The following is a 12,711-nucleotide window of genomic DNA, read 5'->3' as shown; positions in this document are numbered from 1 at the left end:
ATTCTACATCTTCCCATGTGATAGAAATCCCGATCTAGGCACTGGAATTTCAGATCCACGCTGCAACTCTCCCATTGTCACCAAAAATTCTGAAAAAGAGTTGAATTTAAATCAGTAATATCTCCCTCATCCGGACTCCGATTTGGCCGATTTTTTTTTGAACTTGGGTGTTTTCTCACAAAGAATCTAGATCTGCAATTATATTTTGCAAATTTTGACCCAAAATGTACAAATCTATGCCGCAAACCTACTGCCCTGAAAAATGTCTGCAACACTACTGATTTTTAGATCAGCGATATCTCCTTCATCTCGACTCTGATTCGGTTGATTTTTTTTTTTGAAATCGGATGGTTTTTCACAAAGAATCTAGATATGCAATTAGATTTTGCAGATTTTTCCCCAAAACATATAGATCTTATCTTCAAAATCGCCGCCCCAGAAAGTTCCTGCAAAAAAATTAAAAAATTCTCCACTTTTGCCCAAGAAAGTGCTCTGATACCACTTGTTATAGATCTAACACAAGAATAACAAGCTCTGAATATAGAATAGAAATGATTCTTTATTGATCAAACCCTTAAGGTAGGGCAACACCATACATTCACTCCTTAAGGAAGGAGAACACTCCACAAGCCATATCCCTGTTCATACAATATTCCTTGACATTTCTCAATGGGGAGTCTCTAGCCTCTATATAGGCCTCATATATACAATACCATGGGTCAATACCACGGTTCCCTCAATAACATCTATCTAATACCATGGGTCCATTACATTATTACTAAGTACTTGTGGTCCCTTACATGATACGTGTTAATAACCTTATTTATTACTATGGCCCATCCCATTATTACATTATTCCCTTGGGTAACTCCCTTTGTACCCCATATTATCCCCCTTAGGTACACTACATTTTGCAGATTTTTCCCCAAAACGTACAAATCTACATCGCAAACTCGCTGCCCCAAAAAAATGTCTGCAACACCACTGATTTTTAGATCAACGATATCTCCTTCATCCGGACTCTGATTCAGCCAATTTTTTTTTTGAAATCGGGTATTTTTCACAAAGAATCTAGATCTGTAATTAGATTTTTCCCCAAAACGTACAGATCTGATCTGCAAACTCACCGCCCCAAAAAGTTCCTGCAAAAAATTTAAAAAATTCTCCACTTTTGCCCAAGAAAGTGCTCTGATACCACTTGTTATAGATTTGACCCCAAAATATATGATAATGCAGATATACCCAGAAATAATAAGATAGAAATAGATAGAAATGCTTCTCTTTATTAATATCAAACCCTTAAGGTAGGGCAACACCATACATTCACTCCTTAAGGAAGAAGAACACTCCACAAGCCATATGCCTGTTCATACAATATTCCTTGACATCTCTCAATGGGGAGTCTCTAGCCTCTATATAGGCCTCATACATACAATACCATGGGTCAATACCATGGTTCCCTCAATACCATCTATCTAATACCATGGGCCCATTACATTATTACTAACTACTTATGGTCCCTTGCATGATACGGGTTAACCACCTTATTTATTACTATGGCCCATCCCATTATTACATTATTCCCTTGGGTACCTCCCTTTATACCCCATACTATCCTGCCTAGGTACACTACAGATACCATATATATATATGCATGGATCGATCATGAAATACATGATTTTAAAAGATATTGATGCAACTCTAATTATCATATTATATTACAGTTGGATCCATCATCTAACCAAATAGTCGCACAAGAATCTTTCTCATCCAGATTGCCTCACATGCTTCTTAACTGAAAGCCATGTATTCTTCACCTGCTCAGTTGAGTTCCACACATCTTTGCTTCCTGCTATACCAAGAAACAACTGTGAACCCAACACTGAAAAAATATCCTAATGTGCTCTTCCAATCTGATGGACTCTACGTCCAATATTCATCTATGAAGCCACATAACTTCACTCCTTCTATTTGTCTCTACCATAGTCCAAACAAGGTAGTGCATCTAAGGTACCATAAACCACACTTAGATTTCTTCCAATATAATTTGGTTGGCCTAACCATAGCTTGACTAATTTGGTTGACTTCATAGCACATATTTGGCCGTGTGTTCACAAGATACATTAGTGAACCCAAAAGCTATCGATAAATGGTAGCCTCCAATTCCTCACCTGAAGTGGCATCCTCTTTCCTCCAACTAGTTGCTATAAGAGTCTCCATGGGTTTGATACTCTCGACGCGAAACTTCTTCAATATGTCATTTGCATACTTTCCTTGAGAGACAAACAATTCCCTATCTCCTTTCCATACTTCAAAACTATGGAAGTAGTGTGATAAGCCTCATAAATGGGTAATTATATGGGCTCATTTTACCTCTTAACCTAGTCAAATCAACCATTCTCTTAGCTTATTGTATGATTTTTTGATTATATTTATGCTTATAGGGTGAGTTGAGTTAGTTATTATGCCATGTGGTCTAACATGTATTTAATGCAGATTATTGATGGATTTCGAGGTCAAAGTCAAGGATCTAGTGGCCAAACTATAGAAATAACTCAAAGTAGACAGAGAAGAGGACTTATAGGAGGGAATCCCCCTCATTTATTCCTCCTCACTTCGAAACCCCCTTCATTCAGCTCAGAGTACAAGCGGCCGAATCATGCACTAGAAGGAAGCCAAGAAAGTGGAAGATGGTTGAGAGTTATCTCAAGTTTTGGGAGCCAAGCCTCCCTGATTTTAAGGAAGTTGTTGGTAGTTTCAGATGGATAAGTAGAGAGGCCTAGGGCCTCACTAGGGTCGAAATTTTTTCTTACGTAAACTCTGCTCAAATTTCGAGCTCACTATTTTATGACAGTTTTATGTAATCTTGCTATTTTTTTATAATGAAGATGGAATCCTTTTTGAGCTAGCACTAAGTTACCTCAGAGGGCTGAAGCTCTTGGGTTAGGACTGAACCCAAGTAGCCAAGCTCCTCTTTACTTGTATTTGTATGCTTTACTTCAGTTTGTAGATTAGTTGTTATTAGATGTATCTCTTTTATGGTTAAGAATAGGTTGCTTTTGATGATTTAGTATTTTTATTCCATTTGTGCTTTCTGTAGTAGGTTAAGTAGTGATCAGAGAAGATTCAAAAGGCTATAAATAGTGCCTTGGCCTTTCTTCCTCCCTTTGGGACCATGATTTGAGGCAAAGACTCTCTTGCTGCCCCAAAAACATAGATTTTCGTCATTCCTAGGACTTTTAGTGTTTACAGCGCTCTAGTAGGTTGATAGTCTAGTTTTTCTTTGCTTTAGATCTTCTATATCATGTTCACTTCCTGATTTATAATAGTTCTCTTGCATGCTTTCTTTCCTGACAACATTTCTTAGCATTTCCTTTTATGCATCATAGTTTAGGCCATCTTAATGCAAAACTCTGTTTTTCCTAGAATGCACTCATTTCATTGGTTACTTGATTTCCTTGGTTGACTGTCAATTTCTATGCAGCAGATCTCTTCCAGTAGTAGGCTAGCTTACCAGTAATCACACCCTCCATTTGATCATGCCCTATAGGTCTCCTAAAGCCTCACCTCAATTCTGCCCTAGTTTCATGCATTTTTCATAGAACATCTTCCTCTCTCCTTGAGCAAACCCAATCATCTTTCTCTCTCTTGGTGATTCATGGTAGGCCTTAGGCACCCTAACACCTCATTCCAAAATTCATCCACCTTTTCCACCCACTCTAACATCCACAAAATAGTGGAAATTTCTCTCGGCCTCCTCCTATAGGCCTCCTCTAGTTTCCTTGTTTTCCTCCTGTAGTTTTCTTGTGTCCTCCTGTAGTTTTTCCTGTAGGCTTTCTTTTGAAGCCCGAGTGTGTGAAAAGCCTCTAGAAGGCCACCTAAGACCTTATAGGACCCATCCACACCATCCTACATCCTCCCAAGCTCCAAAACCACCCTCTAACGCCACCTATTCGCTGCCACACTCACACACAATAAATTAGATGCATGTTAAATTCACATAGAAACATATAAAAATCCAAAAATATGTTTTTTTCTTATTTACTTCGAGAAATAGCATGGTTAGATGTTGTTAAATTCCTTAAGTAGGTAATGGTATTCCTTTCACGGTTTTCATAGTGTTTTTGGCAAAAGTAGAATTAGCTTGTTAATTAAGGTTTACTAGGTTTTGCTTTACATCCCAGTCTTTCTCCTTTCTACAGTTAGAATAGCATCTGTAGAGTAATCTTTCTTTCCTTTCATCATATATAGAGCTTCTTCTTAAATCTATAGAAGTTTTCTTGAGCTCCTAGTGATCTTGTGCTGGCTGACCAAGTGACAACCTGCAGTAAGAACTAGTACTTGTGCATATAGCACCGACGCTTCCAAGTTTGTTACGAACTACCAAGTTGACAAAAGTAAAGTTGGCACCCCATGAGTTGTAGCATTCTTGTTGCAATACTGGCACTCACCACTTTTTGGCATCGTTTCCAAGGAAGCGTCAGAGTATTTTGTGATTACTGCTTTCTTCTATTTTCCTACTGCAACATTTTGCTAATAGTTTATTTCAGCAAAAGTAGACTAGTCCTTTATTTTCTTTCAGTTCTGCATTTCCTTGCTTTCCTTTTCAATTCTGCATATTTCCATTCAACAAGTTCATTTCAGCTAGTTGAAATTTGTTTTGTTCAATCACAATTTCAGTTTCCGCAGGTACTTTCAGTGTGGGGAAAAAGAAACAAAAACCAACCAAAAGCTTTCCTTTCATGCCTCGTAGGAATAGAGATAACTCAGGAAAATTTTTCCCCAACATCCCCACTGCTTCACATAGCCAACCTTCTCTCTTCTTCGGTGGCTGCAATCAAGAAGAACCCTTAGGTGAAAAAGCAGACATATTTGAGGAACCTATAGGGGAAGAAGAAGAAGAAAACATTCCTCCTAAGCCAATGGCTGAAAACAAAAATGCTAGGGGGAATGAAGAGAGAATAGAGGGTACCTTTCCCATTCAGGAGACCAATGGGGACACCAAAATGAAGAATATAAGTCCTTTAGCCCTACCTCACTTCCATGGTCTGATTACAGAAGATCCTGACACCTTCTTGTTCGAGTTTGTTGTCATATGTCGCACTTATGACTATGCAAAAGACGACCAAAAGTTGAAACTATTCCCATCTACTCTCAAGGACGCAGCACTGTGCTGGTTCATAGGATTACCTGGCAATAGCATCACAACTTGGGCTCAGATGCAGCAGGCCTTTAACGACAAGTATCGAGACTATTGTAGGTCAAAAGATACTAAAGAAGAAATCTTCCAAATGACCATGGGAAGTGATGAGTCCCTGGAAGACTATGAAGAGAGGTTTTAGCTTAGTTACAAAAGGGCCAGGTGTACACTTGACCTTGAGTCTCTGAAGTTGGTCCTGCTCAGGGGAATTCGGGAAGATCTTTTAGACACCCTCCATCTACTGGCCGAGGGAAACATCTACCAACTATCTTATGAGGACGTAAAGACTATTTTTAGAAACCATTCTAGAGCAACCAGAAAGAAAGGTAGGGGGAGTCAACCCATAGCCAATACCTGTTCTTCCAATTCATCCATTAAAGGTGAAATTGGAAACATGCTGGAAGACTTCAAGAGTGAGATGCTACAAAATCTTTCCATACAAATGGATACCTTACATATCAAAAGAAAACAAGAGGAAGAAGAGAGGGCTTTGGCCATTTTTTTCCCTAGATGCACTAGGAGGCATCCTAGGAATGAATTCCCATTGAACTCTATAGAGGTTTGTTCAGTCTGTGAAGAAGATCATTCTATAGATAAGTGCCCTTCCTTGCCCGGACTTAAAGCTATATACCAAGGGGCCAAAGGAGCCACTGAACATATCTATTACATAAACCAAAGGAGACCGCATGGACCTAGACCATACCAACAAGGGATGCAAGGGACATCTCAGGCACACTACAACCCCAACCAAGTCAACTCCATACCTTCTTAGGCCCCCCCTACTCATCCTTCTAGGTCCATGCCTCCTCCTTGGTCCTTCACATCTCAATATCATGCCCAACCAACCACCCATTCATTTCAATCCTATGCTCAGCCGCAACCTCAGTGGAATGCATCTCATCAGGTGTGGAGGCCCCAATACAAATCTCTTCCTGCTCTTGTACCTCCACCACCTGCTCAACCACAACCGTTACCTTCTGGTCCACCAAGGCAACCCAAAATTCCTACCCAGCCAAATCTAAACCTGAACAATAGACAGGCTCAGCAAGTGTATAGTGGGAAACCATCATGCCCAACTTATGCTGTGGAGATTCAAGAAATCAACTTGCGATCCGGGAAAGTTCCCCCAGATAGCCAACCTCCACCTAGAGAGGTTGAGGAAGATAAAGAGGAAAGAAAACCTAAAGCAGCTCCACCCTTTCATGAGAGACTATCCATGACAATCCAGCCTACCCTAGAAGAGACTGAACTCCTGGGAGAATTGAAACATTTATGTGTGAAGATATCACTTCTCCAAGCCATAGAAGATGTGCATATATACAATAGGTTGATCAAAGAGAAGTGCTTTATGCATCTAGGAAGGCGCAAGAGAGATGCCTTAACCATCAATGTCATAGGACAACTATCTAACCTGATGTTGGGGCAAGTCACCTATCCAAAATATCTAGACCCTGTAATCCTAGTAGTTGATGTCCACATCAATGGCACAATGGTCCTCAACAAATTTATAGGCATAAAAACATACACATAATCACATTGCCAAAGCTTATATGCATGTTAAGAACACAGATTTTCCTTAAGGTAATATATTTGAGAGAGTCACTTCTAACCAAAAAACACTGGTTCTGCTTGTTGTTAGAGTTGGATGCCATGTTCCAAGCAAAAAAAAAAAAAAACAAAGAGAATACACCGGAAATGGTACTTGGAAATTATTTTTGATACATACAGATGTTCTTTCGTTGTCAGAGATGGATGCCATGTTCTAAGCAAAAGAAAAAAAGAAAATAGAATACACCAGAAATGGTACTTGTAAATTATTTTTAATACATACCTTCTCAAACAGGAAAACAATAAAGCCTCTTGGTAATGAAATCAAACAAACCCTCGTTCTACCAATTAATTACTGTACATATTTTATTAGCTTATTTTGTGTACATATGCAAGGTAATGCCATTGTGGAGGTCTCTGTCAACGGAAAACCCTCGGACTCAGGGTACCCATTTTCCCCTTTCAGCAATCAATCAACGGTGTGGCTTGCAATGTCTCTCCCTATTTCAAGGTAACTGTCATGATTTTTGTTTTCTTTCCTGCATCACTGCTAATTCCCTATTTTTGTTTATTACCCATTTCTCTCTCGTGTTGCAGGGAACCCATTGCGCATTTCAACCCTTCATGGGAGCCATTTCGCCGAGGTTCCTTTGAATGCGCTAGCTCTAGTTTCCAAGTTTCAGTTCTATTAAAAAATTAAACTCCACAAGGGTAATGTTAAACCTTTATTAGCATGAGGAGGAGGTATTGATGCAAGTTGAGGGTTTCTCCTCCAAGTTGAATCCCTAGAAGTTTTGTATAGTTTATGAGCAAAAAAATCTTTAACTTATCTTGCTACGGGGTGGAGCAAGATGCGAATTGGTAGAATGAGGGTTTGGTTCGCACAGTTGCCGAGGGTAATTACTCTCTACCGACCTACAAACCTCCTCAGCCGATGATGGAGACCCAAAACACCGCAGTCGTTGATCGGAGGGTAATCCCAAGGTGATCGGATGGCATTGGTTTGTTGTTGATCCTTCAGAGGAGAGAAAGCTAGGTGGCTAGCACTCAGGGGAGCCTAGAACGTTCATGGAGCCTGGGTTACAGAAACCCAAGGTTGGCTGGGTGAGGGTTAGATCATAAGCCAAAAATATTATGAACTTCATCGTGATGCAAATAATATTTTGAACCATGACTTTAAAACAAAATATTATGTGATATTTGTATATTTATGTGAAATGGTAAGTGATATATGTATATTTATGTGAAATGGTAAGTGACATCGCTATGAGTTATCGTAATACTTATAATATCAGTAAATTGTTGTCAAAAGAAAGTTCTTTTTATGGGGATATGTTACATGTGGCTCCCATCAAACCATGCCCCAATTGCACGCATCTTCATGCTCAACTCACTCAGGTGGTCGGTCACCACTCTATTGATGCAACCTCCCTTTATTTGTTCAACCCCTAAACAAATGTGGGTTCTATTTACATTTTAGAAATTTCTTTATTCTTGAGCTAACATTATTTTTTCCCTAAAATTATTATTTATTCCTAATAACAAGCCTCAGACTGATAGGTGGGTGTTCCCTGACACCAATAGTGGCATCATTGTTCTTGCAGAGGGACATCTGATGAACTTGGGTTGTGCAACTGGCCACCCAAGTTTTGTCATGTCTTGCTCCTTTACAAACCAGGTAAATATTTCTAATGCTCTGCAACCATTGCTTGTACATACTAGATTGCTCAGGCATACCAATCCCTTGATTATATTGTTGTGTATGATCCATTACTATTTGTGAGAAATCCCCATTCCCTGTACCTAGCCTTGTTACATAAAACTCATGCAACATATGGTGGAGTGGGTCATGCATGTCATAGTAGTGTCCAATTTCACCAATTAATGTCATAGCCATGCTCTCTATGCTTTTTCATAAACATTCTGTTGTTTTTTAATAGATGTTTTTAGGTGGGCATGGTGGGGATGTTGAGATCTTATCTAGAGTTTTTGAAATGGGATATTGCTTATATGTTGTGATTTGGATTTGGATTCTTGCCTCATTTCTTTGTCGCTTGTTGTTTTTAATAGATGTTTTCAAGTAGATGCATGATTTTTGAGATCTAGTCAGGGTGCTTTGAAGTAGGATCTTGTCTAGGTGTTGTGGTTTGGATTTGAAATTTGTTCTCATTTCTTTTGAACTCACACTTTTCTGGTGGGTTTGTTGTTGTTTAGATCTTGTTAGGGTGTTTGAGATGTGGAATCTTGATTAGCTGTTGTGTTTTTGGTTCTAGCAATGAGTTTTGTGGTTGTTTTAAAGTAGTTAGGATCTCATCATCAAACTGTTATACAGATTTATAGTATAATATGATAAATTTTAGACTGTTATTTATCAGTTTCAACAGTATTATCTTATATCTGTTTAGAGCATTAGGAAGTATCTTAATCTTAATGCTAATCTTAATCATGCAATACCAGCTTCCTGATGTTGGATCTGATATGGCCTTGGGGGCATTTTGGTCTCATTCATGATGTTATGAGTTTCACTGCTCTTGTTAGTTGCCTTGATTCTTTGGTGTCATTGAGATCACATCATGATGCTTTTGGTATAGTTAGCTTGCATTGCATTACATTTTAGGATTCACTAGTTTCCACTACATTAAAAAAAAATCAATTTTCAAGGTGTTGAATCAATGTGAGTTCATGGTGGGTGTAGAAGCATCTTCATATTTAAAATCAAGGACCTTTACATATATTCAATTATCTAGTTATGATGGGTTAATATTAGCTAAGGTTTTGAAAGATGATTGGACTTGTATCGAAGTTTTGAATTATTGTGAATTATAGATCGAGGGCCAGATTTCTCAGATATTTTTTTTTTTCAAAATTTTTCTATTTGAGATGCAGTTTGTGTTGATTCTGATTCTCTTTCTTCTTTTGTAGTTTGACAACTTGTATGGATGTAGGAACTCTCTCCGAGATGGTCTTATGAGAGCCATAGATGCCATGATTGCTGGTAAGGTTGCTATTGTTTGTGGGTTTGGAGATGTTGGCAAGGGTTGTGCTGCAACCTTGAAAGTCGTTGGAGCTAGGGTCATTTTTATAGAGATTGATCCTATATGTGCCCTACAAGTGCTTATGGAAGGCCTTCATGTTCTCACCCTTGAGGATGTAGTTAGCACTATTGATATCTTTGTGACAACCATTGGCAACAAGGACATCATCATGGTAGATCACATGAGGAAAATGAAGAACAATGCCATTGTTTGTAACATTGATCACTTTGACAATGAGATTGCTATGCAAGGCCTTGAAACTTTCCCTGGTGTTAAGCAGATTACCATCAAAAATCAGAGTGATAGGTGGGTGTTCCCTGACACCAACAGTGGCATCATTGTTCTTGCAGAGGGACGTCTGATGAACTTGGGTTGTGCAATTGGCCACCCAAGTTTTTTCATGTATTTCTCCTTTATAAACTAGGTAAATATTTCTAATGCCCGGCAACCATTGCTTGTACATACTATATTTCTTAGGCATACCAATCCCTTGATTATATTGTTACGTATGATCCATTTCTATTTGCCAGAAATCCCCATTCCCTGTACCTAGCCCCGTTACATTAAAACTCATGCAACATATGGTGGAGTGGGTCATGCATGTCATAGCAGTGTCCAATTTCAACAATTAATGTCATAGCCATGCTCTCTGTTTTTTCATAAACATTCAGTTGTGTTTTAATAGATGTTTTCAAGTGGGCGTGGTGGGGATGTTGAGATCTCATCTAGAGTTTTTGAAATGGGATCTTTCTTATATGTTGTGATTTGGATTTGGATTCTTGCCTCATTTCTTTGTTGCTTGCTGTTTTTTAATAGATGTTTTCAGGTAGATGCGTGATTTTTGAGATCTGGTCAGGGTGCTTTGAAGTAGGATCTTGTCTAGGTGTTGTGGTTTGGATTTGAAATTTGTTCTCATTTCTTTTGAACTCACACTTTTCTGGTGGGTTTGTTGTTGTTTAGATCTTGTCAGGGTGTTTGAGATGTGGAATATTGATTAGCTGTTGTTGTGGAATCAAATTTTATCCATTCAATTATTAAAAAATCAAAATTCCTCACCGCCTTATAAACCACACCTATGGCTTAATAATAATATCTATAATATCCAGTGTCCATACAACATGGGAGTGCCATGGCATCTCCTAAAACAAGTCCATATAGCTTATGAAAAAATTGAGATGGACTCCTTTCCCTTCATACGAGGATCATTCTGTGCTTGCAAAGCTGCAAATAGATGTAACCAATTTTGAACACAATTAATATGACCACATTCTCTGATGGCTGTCTTAAGTGACAAATATAGACTGCAAATGTAGTCTGTTCTTAGTAGACTGTAGTATACTTTATCTTCAGAATATGGAGTTTCATGCCATCTATTTGGGTAAAATGAAAGGTTATGTTCATATTAAGATGTAGGTCATTCCCACTACTTGACAGAGAAACGTTGGAGTTGCCTATGTTACTAGAGATAAAAAAAACAGAACGACAAATGGGAACCGAAACGAACTGGAAATATGGCTCAAGAGTCTTGGGGATTGGAGAGGTGATATGGCCCAAAAATTCAAGAGGAAAAATTCTATGATACTGTAAATAATGAGACAATTGCAGGAAGTAACAAATAGTAATAAGAACCACATTCATAATCTTAGCAAAATTCTCAGTTTCAACCCCTCTAATGATTGATGTGGTAGCACCATTCACAATATAGAAACTACTATAACCATTAAACAATTAGGATTGTAGTACTATTAACCATATAGAGTCACTCTAATTGTGTTGAAGCCATAATGCCAAAGTCTGGCACAACTATATTGAAAAAAAGGTTTTGACCCGAGTTAATTTTCCTTCTAAAACCCTAACTAGTTGAGAAGGAGCGAAACTTAAGGAAATTACATTACAGACCCAAAATTAATAACCAAGTCTAATAGATGCGTCAATGGAGACCAAAAACTAGAATAGCCTCTCAGGCTCAAGTGGCCATTACGACCATTTACACTTTTAAGGAAACAAGACAAGCAAACCCTGACTCTTCATGTCACCATAAGTCTATGAAATACCTGGAAAACATAGAGTAATATAATCTTGAGCATGACTGCTGGAAATTTGTCAGCCATAAGCAAAATGAGAGGTGGAACACCTGTGCAGACCCGAAAGCATTTAAAAAAGGAGGGTTTTTGAACTGTAGGTAACATATCATAACCATTCCATCAATTTTGTAGATAATACTGAGCCATAACAGAGTCTTGGGTAACCCAGTGAGGGTTAATAGTGAATACCTAATTTCAACCTCTTTCTGCTGGAGCCATCGCCCACGGCAACCGGAACCAAGCCACTTTGTCTGGTTTCATATCAGTATCAAAACCCCAAGTAAAAAAAAATGAAAGCTAGAAACTTAGCACAAAAATAGTATTAAGTTCATTAGCAAAACTTACATTGTTATTATGGAAACTAGCTGTAAAATTTTGTAGGGAAGGGTGCAAAGGTTACCTTTCCAAACCTCTGGAACTTGTGAGGGAGAAGCTGTCTAGAAACCCTATAGAAAATAAAGACAATGAACCTCGGCCAGCCTGGATCGGGCAGGTAATTACCATGACCAAGCTCAAGAAAACCTTCACCGTCAGATGGGCATCTGTGTCTTGGACCATTGATGAGATCCAACTCCCGAGATAAAGATAGGTGTAAGGATTAGAAAAGGTCTCCATAAGTTTCTAGTGCATGAATTCACTGCGAGGTAATGTCTCTAAGGGGTAATTTCTCTAAGAATATGATAAAAAATCATTTCACTTCATTGAATCCAAAACCATCAAGGTAAGGTAAGTTAACTATGGTAATCATTTTATGGAAAGATAAATTCTTGTTCATTTTCCTCTTCAAGGGCAACCTCCCAATGAACTAATGCTCAAATACAATCACTATACTTAACAAATCAAA

At 38.5% G+C, this 12,711-nt stretch overlaps 1 pseudogene; it reads left to right on the top strand.

Moving 5' to 3' along the window:
- The window catches only part of LOC149246138 (cytochrome P450 709B2-like), a 184,236-nt pseudogene that overhangs the window by 61,747 nt on the left and 109,778 nt on the right, over positions 1-12,711 (top strand).

This window comes from Pinus tabuliformis, chromosome 7, assembly GCF_031772625.1.
Source record: "Pinus tabuliformis cultivar Carrire ecotype Pingquan chromosome 7, CPIR1, whole genome shotgun sequence".
Taxonomy (NCBI): domain Eukaryota; kingdom Viridiplantae; phylum Streptophyta; class Pinopsida; order Pinales; family Pinaceae; genus Pinus; species Pinus tabuliformis.
The sequence above is the reverse complement of the archived record's forward strand: the minus strand, read 5'-3'. Positions and strand labels throughout refer to the sequence as shown.